The following is a 14,487-nucleotide window of genomic DNA, read 5'->3' as shown; positions in this document are numbered from 1 at the left end:
CTTATTGAAAGTACAATATTTCCTGTTCACCCTTTAATTTGAACAGTATTTGAGTAAATGTACTTAGTTACATTCCACCCCTGGTAAGAAGCCCCTCTGTCTCTCGCTCCCACTCTTTGTCCTCCTCCCAGCTTCTCTCGGCATCTGGTCCTCCTCATGTAACGGCTGACAGGGTGACCTTTGACCCCTCGGCCGACATTCTGGAGAGTTCCCATCCATCCCAGAGAGGAAGAGAGATTTGGACATTTATGGGTCTTCCCAGGCATGTCCCCGCTGAATGGTCCATGTTCTGCTCAACATGTGTGTGATGCCCAGCTGCTCAAGCTGTAGGAAAACACACGGCCACATTCCTCTCATAGTGACACACAGTGAACATAAATCGCATGTTGTAGTGAAAATGACTTCTCTGTGTTTGTTGGAGAATGCCGGACGTGCCTGAGGCCACTTTAACGGGATTTTTCAGGTGAATCCGCAGAAGACCTGTCAGAATGTGCAGTCACAGTCGTCCACACAGGCAATATTTCTCATTTAAATCCACATCTGCAACACGCAGAGCATCTGTTTCATATTCCCGCCTCTCATTTGGCACCTGAATGAAAAAGGGCCGACGACACCGAGAGGGGTCAAGGTTTTTCTCGTTTGAGCAGAGTTACCTTCACTCCTTCCTCTGAAGCACTTTGTCAGACCCTGTCAGAGGAACTGAAGGACCCCCTCCAACACCACTCGTCATGTTTATTTGAACTGCAGGATTTCAAATTAAGTGGCAAAGATACAATATTTCTTCACACAAGTCTGCAGTCGAGGTTCAGAAGGTGTGGAGCAGTTTGCATTTGCACGTCTCAACCGTTTATCCATCACTTTATTTATTTTAACGGTTTACGTGATTTCAACTGTTAATTTAACAGAATTCCGTTACCTTTAGCTAATGACTTCCACTGTTTGACTCAGCAGTACAGATGTGCAGTCTGAGCTGTTTATGTGTTATACTGTGGTACTGTGGATCAGTGGTAGAGTATTGGGTCGGGATGCAGAAGGCCGTGGGTTTGAATCCCACCCCACCAGGTGTGGCCCCACCCAGCCACCAGGGGCCACCTTGGTGCAGGTCCCGAGATCGGAAAACACAGGAGGGTTGTGGCAGGAAGCGTGTCCGGCGTAAAAACTCCTGCCAAATCAACGTGCGGGACACGTTCTGCTGTGGTGACGCCTAAAGGGACGAGCTGAAAGCCGCTGAGTATTTGAGTTTATTATACTAAATGTTACTTTTAGCTGTTGGTTAGTGATTTGGGTTAACTGCTAATCTATTTGTCTGTTCCCTTTTTTTATTTCAACGGTGAGTTTTAACCATGGAGAATGTGAAGCTGACATCATGCCTTGCTTTTAGGATCCATCTATGTCTATATATTTATAGATACATATCATGCTCCACTGAAGAACCCCCTGAGGTACATGTACTCCTGGTTGGAAATTGCCCCTCTGAACAGTCTCACTTTGTGCTGATCAAAGCTTCTGACTTTTTTAATCCATGTTCACACTGAGGTAGTGAAACATTTTTTATTTTCCTTTGTGAAAGTTCCCCTGCTGCTTGTGGCATGTGCACTTGGCTCCATGCCATCAGTTCTACTCCAGAAACCGGGCAGACACCAGCCAGTTCGAATCCCAGGAGAATATCTGAAGTAAACAGCTTCCTATGGTACCGTTCCATTCCTCTGTGTGGACTTTGGCAGAACCATTCATCACTTCACTCATTCCTTTTATTGGCTCAGCAGCAGCCCTTTCTCTTTTAAACCCGACTCCTCTTTTTTTTTATATCCCATTTAGCAACCGCTCTTCTCCTTGAGTTCACCACATGTGTTCTCTTTATCGCTCCATCTTTTGTTATTGCTCATCCTTAACAAGGACAAGTCAGGCATTTTTGAAGAGCCAAAGAAAACAAATGTTAGGGATGATTTGAAGAGATGAACAAGTGTTTCCCAACATGAATTAGTTCATCACCTGCAGCGGTTCCCATGTAGTGTCAACAGGTCTGTTCATGAACCTGGGCTTACCTGTTCGATCAAGGGGAACTTCAGCCAACATCTTATTAGACAGGTGAGAGGTGTCACACATCTGCGGAAGATTTATGTGCAACAGCCTTGAGAGAAAATGGGGTTTTAAAATGAAATCAGGTTTAAAACCATGTTTAAAACATGCCATCCACCTTCAAGTGCCAGTGGGGTGAAGCTGTGACATTACTGCCGAGTGTTTTAATTTGTTTATTCTTGTGAAGTTCAAGTGTCTTTGGGCCAGATGCTCAACTTTGACCTTTGAGCCAAAAGCAACACATTGAGGGATAATGTATATAAAGTGTCACACTGTTGCTGTAATACATATCAATACTGGATTCGTATTCCAGAGATGGACTGAGCCAGGTTTATAGTTTTAGCACGGCTGAACAAAGTTTGTCCTACGGAAAATCGATGCTTTTTCTTTTGTGCAGTGAAAGTATTTGATGTAACACATTAGTAATATGAGCTGTGGTATTGAATAACTCAGACAGGCCTGTGTGAGCAGGATTTGTCTCATATTTGGCAGCCGTACAATAGAAACCATCATGAAGCCATCGCTGCTGCTTCCTATTTAACAGAATTAGAAAAGCTCGTTCATCAACGTTAACACTTCCTCATACCATTTAAATGGGACATGCTGCTGGAATGAGCAGCAGTCCAGCTTCGAGTTTACTCCTCTATCAGACTTTTAGCTTGGTTATTATTTGTGATGGTTTGTGTTTGTGTGGTGAATGTGTGCGGCAGTATGTGTGCACACATGCAACAAGAATTGTTGTTGATCTTATAATCTGTCATCTTGTCCTATGACTAAATAAATAACCAGCCTTCCCTGACATCATATGAAATGGTTTATCATTGGTATATCATCAAGGGTGATTCCGCTGATTTTCAACTCGTTTCCATGGTTCTGGTTTGGGGAGTTCATGTATACAAATTGCACAACACTTCTGTCCGCCCTCCCTATAATACAATCTGTCTGTTTCCAGCTAAAAACACTCTGAGTACTTTGGATGGATGTGATCTGTGAAGGCTGAACCAAAATCAGATGATTCCCTTATTTAGCTAACATCAATTACCATTTTACAAAAACATTTTAATCATAAGCTATTTGGTTAAGTTGCAACAAGATATGTACATTTAAAAGTGTTCTCCTCAAATTGTTTCCGCCATATTGGCTGTGTCCGTAATCATCCCCTACTTCCTGCAATAGTGTCCAAATGTTGGGTGTGTAAATCTATTCACTATATAGTGCAGTCAAAGCACATGTAATGTACACTACCTTTAGCCAACAACCCCACAGTGCAATGCTTCCCATTTTAGAGATGAGAGAATTATTACAATTTATGATCAAATTTGGTGATGATGCAACGAGACAACAATTACCAAGTGTCTTGACTGCCTACTATTGGGTGAAGTAATTAGTGTACATTATATAGGAGGTAGGGAAGGAGTGAGTCAGGGATGATTGTGGACACAGCCTGCTGCAAAGGAAGGCTGAGAAGGATCCTCTTCATCTGAGCCTTCGTTGCAAAGAGGGCCACATTTTTCATCTGCTTATGAAGGGGTGTTCAAAACAGGACGGTTTTGTTGTGAAGGTGTTATTGTTCTTCAAATGCACCTTTTGAAGAACGCAACACCTGAATAGAGACACAGCTCTGATTGTCCTAATTTTGAATCTAATTTTATTTGATCCAGAACACCACCAGGTAAAAGATACTCATCTGAACTCCTACCGAGCTCCAGATGATGTCATCGGGGGGGGGGGGGTTCTGACTAAAAATGGACTAAAGACAGGATAATTAAACCTGAAACTGAGGTTGGAAATCAGAGACCTAGAAAATACTAAATCTGTAATTAAAGTATAAATCGTAGCTATTATCGGGAGCAGTGTCTTTGTTGTATCTTTAAATAGGAAGCGCTACATAAATAAACGTGGTACTTTTTTCAAAGATCAGAGCCTGTTGCCACATGGTGAAGAAGACCCTGGATGATGATGATGCAGTCCATCCTGAGAATGACTGGTACTTATATGGTCATAAAAATCCTTAGTATGCACTATGCGCATACCTCACTCATTAACCACAGCTTTATCTGCCCCCCTCCCTCATCTCTGCTCTACGAAGTTCGGTTTTTGCTCCGCCCAGAATCTATTCTTTAGGAAAATACGATTGGCCCCGGAGTGCGTCGATCAACGCGTCGGCGCTGGGATTGGCCAGAAAGGCGGATGCTTGCGCGCCGCCCGCCCCGTCCTGGACCGCACCCCGGTTCCCGGCTGTCTACGCACTGAGTGGTGAAATTACGCGAACCAGTGAGCCGCCAGTGGAAGAGGGAGGGCAGAAGAAAGAAAGAGAAAAAAAAAGGCAGAGAAAGAAGAAGAGAAAGAGAGGGAGGAAGCTGTAGTTTAGCTGGAAGTATCTGCCTCTGCTGAATCTGCTGTCGACGGGAAAAGAAGTTTGACTCTCAGCGACGCTGACTGAGCCACCCGGTTTTTGTTAGCCACCCTCTGAAAAGCGTCCTGCACCCGAAAAGCAGGTAACAAGCTCCAGTTTCCACTTTATTTCTGCACTGCCCCCTTTTCTTCACTTTAGACGCTTTTTCATTCAGTCTGCCCGACGCTGCAGCAAGTGCAGCGATCCAGGAAGCTGCAACTTCAGCGGCCGCGCAGGGTGGAGCGGGGATGACTCGAACCCGGGCTTTCTCAAAACTTTAGTGCACTTCAGACTCTCGCTGTCGTCCGGGGTTAAACACGCGGACATGTGAGAACGTATGTGGAGGAGAATGGAGGAAAAACGGTGGCAGAGCGGTGGCAGCTGGAGCCAAAAGCTTGTAACGACAGAGGCAGGAAGTGATTCGCTTGAATGAACTGCAGAAACAGGCTGGTGTAATGTCGAAGTCTGCTCCCTCGTTAAATGGCTCCCTCTCGTTAGAAAAGTGCCCCCCCGTTCAGACCAGGCTCCCGTTACACACTTAAGTAGTTGGGGTTTGGGGTGAAGTAAGCAGCTAGTTCGGACACACGGTGAAGTCCAGGTTAAGATAGATGGGGTTCAAATAAACGGGGAGCAAACTGTGGTATAACACCGGGGAAGAGTTTGGCCATGAGACCAAAGCAAGGATCAAAGGGCCATGGCACCGGGGAGAGAGAGACCGTGTGTGTGCGCGCGCGCGTGTGTGCCTGGCGTATGACGTTAGTAGTACACCGGTGAACGCGGGGGGGGGGGCGTTTCCGCCGCTGACCAGCTCCACCTCATTTAACCGTGTTCTTTCTCTGGGTTCAAATATCTGCTTGCTTTCATCTAAAACCCTGTTGCTGACGAGGATAAATTGTTATATTTATCATAATTAACACCAAAATCAATTTGTGTTGAGTATTTTAAAATATATGATTCCTTTTTAAAGAGTCATTCAGTTACCAGTTTTCTGACGAATGCACTACTGTACTAAGTGGTAGGTTACATTTCTCACATCATACATTTTGGTGTGCGCCAAGCTAAAACCAAATCAGTCTAATCCATTAAATCCCCCTTTTTCACGAATGTTAAGTTTTTGTTCACTCCCCTAGTAAACTGACATCCAAGGGCCTAAAGATGACAGTGACCATTCCTTCTGAAAGCCATTTCGTGATGTTCTAAGGCTTGACATGGAAGTTCCAGGCTGCACGCTGTAGAATGGAAATGCAGTTTGGACAATGTTGGGATGGTCCCTCAGGACTCTGAAGACTCCGGAGTCTGTGTGAAGTTACACGCATTGGCTGTATCATCTCTTATCCAGAATGTTTTGAGAATAACAGAAGAATCTGCAGAAAATGAGCAGGTTTATCTCCTGATTACAGTGCCGTCCTCTGTGGTGAGCATTAGCTAACAGCAAGCCAATGCAGTTTTCCATGGCTTGGGTGATTTTTCTAGGGTGTACCAATGTCAGGATTTTATGTATGTAGTCTCGTGGCATAAATCACGGATTTGCCACAAAAGACACTCCCAAATGTGGGAGCCTTGAAGCTTATTAATTTCACATTGAGTTTTGTAAGTTTAGGTTTTTGGACACAGTTTGCAGAAGTGTTTAGGTCTCTAAAGGCAGAAGCTTTTGCTGTTGTGCTCAGATCATGTGAAATTCGGCTCACCCATCCGTAAGCACGTCATTGACATCACAAGATCTTAACTATCATTCATTCTGCTTCATACAAATGCACATACAATGTCCTTCACGTAACCACGGGCCAGACGCGGATGAGGCTTTTACAATCTGAGTTTCATTAGGTCTGCAAAGTGTCCCACACCGATCACACGGAACTCTGCTGTGTCACAGTGGATCAAGTGTTCAGCTCTGTCAGTCTGATTTGTGTTTGCTCTGTTACATGACACATCTGGTTTGCTTGTTCAGCAAGTCGTTTGGCTCAGTAGCTGCAAAACGATTCCTTTAAGTCCGACTGGGAATTGTAGTGGTCTCATATCTGGCACGTCTCCACCCAAACCTGTTTCTAATTGTACCCAGTGTTAGTGATCTCAGAGGGAGTTCCACCGGCACCTTTCTGCGCTCTCTTGTGGTAATGAGAGCCCTGCTATTCAGCACTATTTTCTGCCAACAAGCTGTTAGAACCACAGTGTGAGTTTACCACATTAATGCCGTTTTCATACTCAGGCATAGAAGCAATTGTGCAGATGAGCTTGTGTTGAAGTGTGTGTGTGTCTGCAGGTGAAACACCTACACTCTCACAGAGCAAGCACACACTGCTACAGGAACCCTGTTAATACCTAACCTTAAAGGAACACGTTGGCTGATGTCACATCCTGTTACCGTATTTGACCCATCTGGTTTAATGGCGTTCTGGCTGTGCAATCATTGTGCAATGGCTTCTCTGGGGGCCAGTTGTCCTCACTCATTGCCAGTTTCGGTGCTGTTATGGAGCCCCCTGCAGAGACCGTTACATTCCATCATTCATGTGTCAGCAGTGTCCATACTCCAGCCTCCCTCCCCTCTCCCTCCTTCCCTCCCAGAGATCTTTATGTACTGTGGGTTAGACAAAATTGAATGCAGATTGGGAGCTGGTGTTCAGTGTTCTCAGATTGAAAGCGTCTGGGTGAACATGCCTGTGGATGTTTAGATTTCATTGAAGGGCTCCTTGCATTGAGGGCACTGTGACACTGTTTGGCTCACTGGAAGCCACAGTTGTCTCTGTTATGTTGTCTCAAGGTTTCTTCTAATAAATGTGAGCAGTTTCTAATCTTTCATCTGCTTTGTGTGTGACTGTTTACAGGCTCAATAATCCTTTTAACACAGATTGTCGTAGCACAGGCTGAAAATGACCTGACCTGGAGTGACTTGCAGAAAGAAGTCAATCTACAACTATCTCAATAATTCTGACCATTTATTGGCCGCAACCAAAACAAACTGTCGACGGGAACAGTTGCATATTTCACTAGAGCTGGAGCAGAATATTTGACAAAAATTACAAGTACAACAACTCTGCATTAACATTTGCCTTTACAAAGCTCTGCGTGTTTTGGTGAAAATGTCAGAAAATTATATTTAGTTATGGTTGCTATTGAGGTCATAGTTAAAGGTGGTGATTACATGTTAGTGCTATACCAGGCGCAGCTGACTTTTTAAGTAGCTTGTTTGTCTGTTTCAGCTGGAACCAATGACCATTGATTATTATGAATCATCAAAATAGTTGCTGATTCATTTCCTTCAACTAGTCATTTAAACGTTAGCTCAGATTGTACTTTTTGAGCTTTTTCAGCCTGTGTCCCCATAACGACACTAAAACCCACAATAAATTTTCTCCAGTCAGAATTGAAACAGATTTTTGCTCCTCATTCTGCGTCACAGAGCTCCATTGTTGGCAGAGAATTATTAAAACACATCATGACAAATATGAGCAAAGTACAAAAAACAAACCTCACTTTTTACAGCATCTGATGCTGGATGAACAACAGGCCATGATCCGCTATGAAATCTGATATTCTGGCGCTACAAATACCAGTGTGAGGAGTTTATTAATTGTTTTTGGACGAGTGTCAGATAACGGTTGAATATGTGTAAAATTCTTTAAATGGGAAGGATGGAAAATACTGTAGTATAATGCACCACCAACTTTAACTGTGATATTCATAATATACTGAAGCTGAAACATTGAGCGTCATAGGTGGACTGTTGCATTCGGTTGTGCAGGTGCATTGAACGGTTCATTTCGTCTGAAGGAAGCTGCCTCCTGCATTTTATAGTAATACCAACTGTTTTCTCGTGCAGGTCTTCGTTTCCTTCAGACAGCTGAGCTTCATTCAGATCCGAGACTGTTAGGATTCTCCATTAATGATGGCAGAGCACACTGATGATTTGAAACACAACTAGTACTTAGTGTGTGCGATGTCTTTACATTGTGCGTATCTGTCTAATGCTGCCTCTAATTCAGCTGTTTGTCCTCGATCGTCTCTTCTATTTCTGCTCCTCTGGTTGACATGCACAGCATAATTAAGTTGCCTCGGTCAGACTGGTTGCAGCGACTGGGCTCAGGATAAATCTGCAGCTGTGGGTTTCCTCTCACCGCCGCATAAGTTTCCTCAGCAGACCTTTTCACTGTGACCTCTGTCTGTGTTCTCCTTCACTTCCTCCTCCCCTGCCTCTTTCTTTCAACCTCCCCCTCTCCTTCACAGAAAGCACCTGTAAGAATTCAATACAACTAAACAATACCAGGAAATGGCTGCACCCTGACTTGGATTCCTGACAGAAAAGATTTGTGTAAATGTCTGATCTCTATGGCCGGATCTTAACCTCTCCTCTTGTAATGACTGCTTTTGGCTCCGTTTTCTGTTGTTAGGGCATCAATTCTAATAAAACTTTAATTTGTGACCTTGCTGCTATGATGCATTCCAACGATTAAGTGAAAGTCGGTACCTGGCTGTGGAAGAGCGTCTTTGTGAGGTCATTCCAGTTGGTTGTTATTAGTCATTAGTGTAATCACAGGTTATGCAGCATGAGGTAAAGTGAGTGATTACATTTTATTTTTTTTAAACACAAGCTGACTCCTCGTGATGACTTAAAAACAGTGGGTGGTGATTGTGTCAAAGCAGATTAGTTTCTGTGCATAACGGCATAAAATAGACTTTGTCCGTGCTTGGGTGTGTGTGAACTGCACACCTGTAGAGTGACTCAGTGAAGAGGTGGTTAATACTTCGGTGATCGTACGGCGCGTTAGCAGCAGACGCCGAAAATTCACTTTCTCACTGTGACCTTTGATACTCGCTGTCCTCTGTGTGCTGTTGCCCATGTGTGTCCTGATCGCTCTGCACAGCAGATGTTCAGGCCGTCAGCCTGTCATGTGGCTCGCTGAGCTGCAGGGACACTTTGTTAGAACAGGATAATGTGACAGATAATGAGGGGAGTGCCACAGGTAGAGATAACAGGTGCTGTCGTACCACCTGGAGAAATGTGCAAAGCCATTCTTTCACTTTAAATCCTGCTGCTGTCCGATAGTCACGCTTGTTGGAAAAAGATTTGGAGGAAATGAAGCACAGGTGTTCGTTCATTGTCAGGACGTTACATTCATGGAACCTGTTACAGGTTCTTTGCTACATCAGAGTAAAATGTCCATAAAATAAACTTTAAATGCAACAAAGTGAAAAAGGCCACACTGATCATAAACAAAAGCTGTTTGGTAATTTTCGCAAAGGTCTGTGTGAAAGATGTAGGAAAGCTGCTCGTTCTCTTTGTGTGTGGTCTCCAGTCCTCCTTTAGATGGAGGTCCAGCTACATTGCCCTTGAGTACATCAGCTTTGCATATTTACAATAAACTGAAAAAAATGTCTTATTTCTCTGTCTTTGGGATTTTCTTTTTATCTTCTTTGGCTTCTGTCTGTTCTGAAGTGTGTATTGATCAGTTTCTGTAGGTTCTGTTTACAGAAGTACTGTAGTGCGATCGGAATGTTTTTTGTTAAGTAAATGACGTAATGTACCAATGCTACATTCCTTTAAAGACAAATTGCTGCTGACAAACAGAAATGTGCACTTTAACTCCTCTCGACATTCTTCCAGCGACTGTTAAAGGCTTATGTAACCATCCATTTGTCTCAATACAGCCTGGAGTTTAGTTTAAACGGTTAGTGTGCAGCTTTTGTTTTAACAAATAACCAGTCAGTTGTGTATTTAATGGCGTAACCGGGTAGCTGTTAGACACAAAAGATAAACGTGGAATTTGTTCTTTGACCCCGAAAATGATGAGCTTATTAGATGCACACCCTCTTTATAACCATCTGTCCTGCCTGTCATTTGAAATGTCCAGTATCTAAAACTGACATTACAAGGAAAGCAGTCCACTTGATATTTGGCCCTTTTGGAAGGCAGGGCAAGGCAGCTATAAATGGCTAAAGGTTTGAAATTAGAGATGTCTTGCATAGATACATAATTGATGGACATTTGCTATGTTAAATTGCATCTTAATCGACTGCAGCTGCTCTCCTTCACCAAAAGACAGACTGAGTATAGGCAGGTTGGTTGCTCCTGGTCAGACATCAGTTTAGGAAACATTAGTGAGCTGACGTTTCATTTTCTGCTTCAAATGACAAATGTGTTTTCAGCTGTACTAATGAACAGGAACTTTTTGGTTAAAGTGTCTCTGTAACTGGTGTCTGTACTCAGACAAAGATGATTTCTGTAGCTCCAGGAAATCTGACCAGAGTGATTCATCTTCAGGATCCTGTGATGTTGCACCCTCCCAGTTTTTCTTTCTTTCATACCATATTAACAATTTAAGCTGTTAAACTGAATGTTTGAACCAGAACCTCCAGGATTTGGATCAAGTAGTTTGTGGTAAAAGTAAGTAGGAGAGTGTGTGACTTGGAGGTTTATTAGTGTTTGCTGTGGGTAAATATAGATATCAGATCGGACTCTGTATCGGCAGAAATTCACTGTGATAAAGGACTTGAATGAGGCCCACGTTTGATTGGGATGTGCCTTTTTGGAATAGTTAACTAAAACTAGTGCCCAGCTGATAATGGCACGAATTAAAATCAAAGTGAGCTAAACAGTTATTTTCATTAAACATTATTGTAACTCCTCTGTTGTATCCACATTTACCAATAATGCAAACTAATATCCAGTTTAATAAAAGTTTGATTGGCTTCTGTTGTCCGCCACCCTGAACACGATGGGAACCACTGATGAAGGTGATGTGAGGGCTGTAATTGAACCCAGCAGAGGCCTCTGGGGTTGTAGATGGTAGACGGCATTGGTTGACTTACAGCTGAAAGTGAAATTGGATGCTAGTCGGGGCAGGAATGTGAAAAGTAATGTGGAAAGTGATGTAGATCTGTTGAGCAGTGCGGTTACTTTCCAGCAAGGGCTTAATTTACTTCTCAATCCTCGAAGCCGCTCGGCATGGGCTTGACTAAACGCCACCTTCCCTCCTCCTTCAAAGACCTGCACCCAACAAGTTCCACAAATGGCAAAATAGTTTTCTGACTTTGTCATTTCCTCTTTCCTCCCTTTGCCTCTGCTTACGCCACCCTTCCAGAGGAGGAGGTAGACTGAGAGAAAAGAGGGGAGTCGACGTGCGAGACCATAAAAAACATTTTTTGACTGACTCAGGGCCTTTCCAGTGCCTGTCTGGCACACATTTGGTTTTTCATGAGAGAGAATACTCCCAGTCTGCAGATCATTGCACAGCAAGGGGGAAGCAAGTGTTAAAGCCAAGACTCTGATCTTTATCGACTGTCTCTCCAGAGTATTTGCTGGAAAGGGAAAAAATAGGCTGTTGAAGCCAAACAGATAGACGTGACAAAACGATATACACAGGAAGAGGAGGACGGCTGAGGACAAAGGGATCTGGCTCAGGGATGTCGTGATGGGATGCAGTTGTTGGTGAATGTGGTGTTATTGACTTTGTTGTTCTAATAATACTTCTGTCAGTGGATCAGTTGACGTGACACAGCTGGTTCATGGGCTACACTTTAGTTGGAGCAGGACTGGAGTAAAACTGGCTCACAGACAGCAGCTGATTAATAATAAGTACAGTACAATACATGCACGAAAGTACACAGGATTACACAGTATAAAAAGTATTTACACCCCCTTTTTCAAGTTTCCACCTTTATTTATCAGAACATGGTTGAGTTAATTTGCCTTTTTTGATGAGAGATTTTTTTTTTTTGTAAACTCAACTCAAAGTGAAAACATCTCTACAAATTAATATATCGCATAAGAATTCACACACTTTTAAATTGGGGCGGCGGTGGCTCAGTGGGTAGAGTGGCCGCCTGCCGACCACGGGGTCAGAATTTGCGCCCCGCTCTTTCCGACCACACGTTGAAGTGTCCCTGTGCATGTCCATGTTTTGGAGTGGCCATCACAAAGCCCTGATGATAATCCTGTAGAAGATTTGTGGGCAGAGCTGAAAAGGTGTGTGCGAGCACGATGGTCCTACAAAGCTTACACTAGTTCTGTCAAGAGGAAGCTTGTGGAAGGATATCTATCTATAATTTTGTCTAATGCGTCTTCTTTTTAAACGGTGTATGTAAACATCTGGTTTCAACTGTATGTCTGTATAATAACCTTTCAGAATATTAACTACAATTGTGGCCATAAATGTTATGGCGCAGTGTAAAAACAAAATCCAATCTTTGCTTTCGGTCATTGCTTCTCTCCTAAGTCTCAGGAGAATTCCAGTGACTGTGTGGTCTCGACTCCTGGTTTTTACAGTAACTCGGGGAGAGTCAGTGAGGTGGAAAGGAATGGGAGGGCGGCTGACTGATGGATGGATGGCCTCCGTTTTATAAAGACCGAGGGGTGACCTGCTTTCTAAATAGGACGCTCTGCAGCTCGTCCCTTTTCCCTTTTCTCTCCTCCACATCCTTCTCAGAGTCCTGGCTCCTGCTTTACTTCCTCTGTTTGTAACCATGCTCTGGTCTCCGCGATGAGGTCGGCTCCTAAAAGCGGCCTCTGTTCTTTCCCTCGTGTTGTTTGTTTTGTGGTTTCCCTTCCTCATTCATGTAGGATGCTGCTGCTTTGACAGGATACTGCCAACTGTTCTCATTTTTAATGCTATTTGAGTCAGGTCTCATAAAAGGTTTGGCTTCAAGAAGACTGTGTCCTACCCGCTGCCATGTATTCAATTGAGGGGTAATCTTTGTTGTGAATACCTAGACCAGCTAATCCCATCAGAGATGGGTCTCAGCAGAATAGATGGTGAAAGTTTTCACAGCTGCAAAGTGACAGGGAATCAGGAAACATAGATTTTTACAGGATTATGAAGGACTTGGCAGGAACCTGAAGTTACTGCACACTGTTTTATCTCAAAGTCAAGTCAACCTCCATATTTCTTGTATCTGTAACTGTATCCATGAGGAAAGGTCTTAAAATGTCAGATGGAAGTTGTGTATCCCTCTTCTCTTCCTACGGCTTTGAATGTAGAGCAGCGCTAGTCGAACAAGAATAGCTACTGGAGTCTTTTTTAGTCCTCGCACTGCTCTCTGGAGAGAGAGAGAGTCTGAAGTGTGTCACTGAGTTTTCTGTGTCAAGGATGTGAAGCCAGACTGTGGCACATGTCAACACTCCGTTTTACAAATAATCACTCAAAACTACACCTGGAATAACAAGTTGATCATCAGGAAATACAGGGGGCAGTAAATTCTGTAAGTGATTTTTGAAGCTAAATACCAGACGTTTTCTAGCTCTAGGTGCTGAAGTAAAAGGTCTTTGCCACCTAATTTTTTTACCCTTGTGAGAAATATCCAACAGTGCACCGGCAATTTTTTTTTTTTACAGGTTTTTTTTTTTTTTTTTTTTTTAAATTTCATCCTTCGCCGAGTCTGTGGCAAAGGATGTGCTGCTTCCTACTTTTCATTAATTTAAATAAGCAATATGAATTATTATTGTAGGCTGTAGCTATCAAGCTCAAACTGCAGGGATGTTTGCTTTTCACAATTATCTGGAGCTCAGTGATAGAACAATGAATCTTTTTATGCCTGCTGATTAAGATTAGTGCTAAATACTTCTGACAAGTATCCCAACCCTGTTAATCCATCTTCTTGTTGTCCTCCACTTATCTGGGGTCGGGTCTTGGTGGCGTCCCTCTCATCAGCAACGTTTTCAGCTCACACACGGGTCTCACCTGGGATCGCTTACCAGCTGTTGGTAGAGTAATGGGGTCAATTAAGAAAACAATGACGTGTCTTCTGGACCTGCTGGAGGTTCTTAAAGATGTTTGATCCTAAAGGCTTCGTTCATTCTCACAGAAACATACAATCAGGCCTTGATATGTATTTCAACATTAAAAATCAGATTTCCATCCTGTTGTGACTAATGTTTGCTTTACTTAATACTGTAAGTAACTGATAAGAAAGTCCTTGGTGCTTTCTGCACCTTTAACTTTTGCTAGTAAAAACTATTGACTAAAAGTTTGGTTGTGTTGAGCTTGTTCTACTTTAGCTTGTTGGTAAAGTAGAACAACAAA

The 14,487-nt window shown here is 43.2% G+C and overlaps 1 protein-coding gene across 2 annotated transcripts in view; it reads left to right on the top strand.

The window, feature by feature from the left end:
• Positions 1–4,332: 4,332 nt before the first annotated feature.
• LOC137099289 (myosin-9-like) overlaps positions 4,333–14,487 on the top strand; it is a 34,258-nt gene continuing 24,103 nt past the window's right edge. For both annotated transcript variants that reach the window (XM_067475932.1, XM_067475931.1), the window contains exon 1: positions 4,333–4,577. The gene's annotated coding sequence lies outside the window, so the exon portion shown is untranslated. The remainder of the gene's footprint in view (positions 4,578–14,487) is intronic.

The sequence above is a fragment of the Channa argus genome, chromosome 15 (assembly GCF_033026475.1).
Source record: "Channa argus isolate prfri chromosome 15, Channa argus male v1.0, whole genome shotgun sequence".
In the NCBI taxonomy this organism is placed as follows: Eukaryota; Metazoa; Chordata; class Actinopteri; order Anabantiformes; family Channidae; genus Channa; species Channa argus.
The sequence above is the reverse complement of the archived record's forward strand: the minus strand, read 5'-3'. Positions and strand labels throughout refer to the sequence as shown.